Raw genomic sequence first — 1,826 nt, forward strand, 5'->3', positions numbered from 1 at the left:
TACCTTTTCACCTAAAGGAAGTACTTTGGGCTTCTCTTTGGCCTTTCCAAAGTGCCAGCATCATTACTCTTACACTATGGGGCCATTATTAAGTAAAAGAATGGTGACTTGAACACAAGCACTGCGATACTGCAACAGTGGATCCGATGACTGAGATGGCAACTAAGTGACTAACAGGTGGGTAGCATAACAGAGTGGAGGCACTGGACAAAGGGATAATTCACGTCCCCGGTGCAATAGAGCAGGACAGTGCAAGATTTCATCACGCTACTCAGAAGGGCATGCGATTTAAAACATGAGTTGCTTATTTCTGGAATCTTCCATTTAATATTTTTGACTGAGGGTAACTGCAATAGCCAAAATCAAAACCACAGATAAAGGGGGTTACTGTAGCGTGGTTTAATCCCAAGAAATTGAACCTGTCAATAAACCATTTGCATTTAGAATTGGGATGTGGAGTTTCTGTCTCTGCCAATGTTTCCCATCCCATGTATTTTTCTAAAAACCCAGCACCGTCCCATTGAGAAGTGGCATTCGTGTGCCCTCTCTTCAGATCTGGGTGGGCTTATGAGTTGCTCATAACTAATAGTATGTGGCAGAAATGACACTGGCATGATCAGAAGCCATGAGGCCGCTTTCTGTCTCTTTTTGAAATGCTTGTGTCAGGGGTCCTGAGAAACCATGCAAGAATTTCAATTGCCCTGAGGCCACCGCGATGCAAGGAATCCCAACCGGAGAAGCCCTGAGACAACAAGGAGGGATGCCCAGGCCACCCCCAGCTGTTTCACTGTTCCTGCTTCCGCCACCAATTGATTGCAACCAGATGAGATTGAAAGCCAGAACTGCCCGCTGGACCCTTCCCAAAAATCTGACCACAGACATGGTGAGAGATAATAGGCTGACTGTTGTTGTTTTAAGCCATCCTGTTTTGGAATGATTTGTTACTCAGTGATAGTAACTAGAAAGAGGGTGAAGTGCAGAAAACAAGGAGCTCGCAGAGAACCACAGCCGCCAGAGCTGAGGCTTATCATATAATGACAACAGTACCACTAACAACATTTAGGTGCCTCCTGTGTATGAGCACCACTCTAAGCTCTGGGCATTAATCAGCTCATTTAGTCCTTAGAGCAACCCTGTCAGGAGGTGTCATTACTATATTCATTTCACTGATGGGAAACAGGGCAGAGAAGAGAGCAGGAATTAGCTAAAAATGGAATTTGAACCCAGTTGTGACTTCAGCCGCCAGTGTTAACCATTCACCTTATAAGTGAGGAACACGGTGACTTAGCTCAGCCAATCAGGGCACTCAAGTCCTCCTCGGGCCACAACGATTGGTTCTGGTATGGGCATGTGACTGGCTCTGCAGGCATGTGACTGAAGTTGGCCAATCAGAGTCAGCCTCATTACTTTGGCTGGGCAATCTGAGACAAAGATGCTCTCCTTTACCTGCGGCATATGAATGGGGTTCCATGTGGCCTTGGGAGCTGCCAGTGGAAAAGATAGGACAGAGGTGTGAAAATAGATAAAAGAAAACCTCATTCAAAGTAGAGTTAGGGAAGCCCTGAAGGGGGAGCTCACTTTACAAACTAGGGCAGGAAGAAGCTTTCTTTACGACCCCAGCGAGAGGAAGGAAGATTTTCTTCTTGCCCAGCGACAGCCCAGCCAATGAGAAACCACCATGCTCAGCTAATGAGAACTCCCACTGTCCTGTAAGACTATTGCTTATAACCGCCCCTCCCAACTTCCTGTTTCCTCTCTATAAAATAATGTTCCCCTCTGTTCTCTGGACTTGCCTGTGGATCTCTACAGTTTGTGTTTCCGGAATT

This window comes from Pteropus vampyrus, unplaced genomic scaffold, assembly GCF_000151845.1.
Source record: "Pteropus vampyrus isolate Shadow unplaced genomic scaffold, Pvam_2.0 Scaffold203, whole genome shotgun sequence".
NCBI classification, from domain to species: domain Eukaryota; kingdom Metazoa; phylum Chordata; class Mammalia; order Chiroptera; family Pteropodidae; genus Pteropus; species Pteropus vampyrus.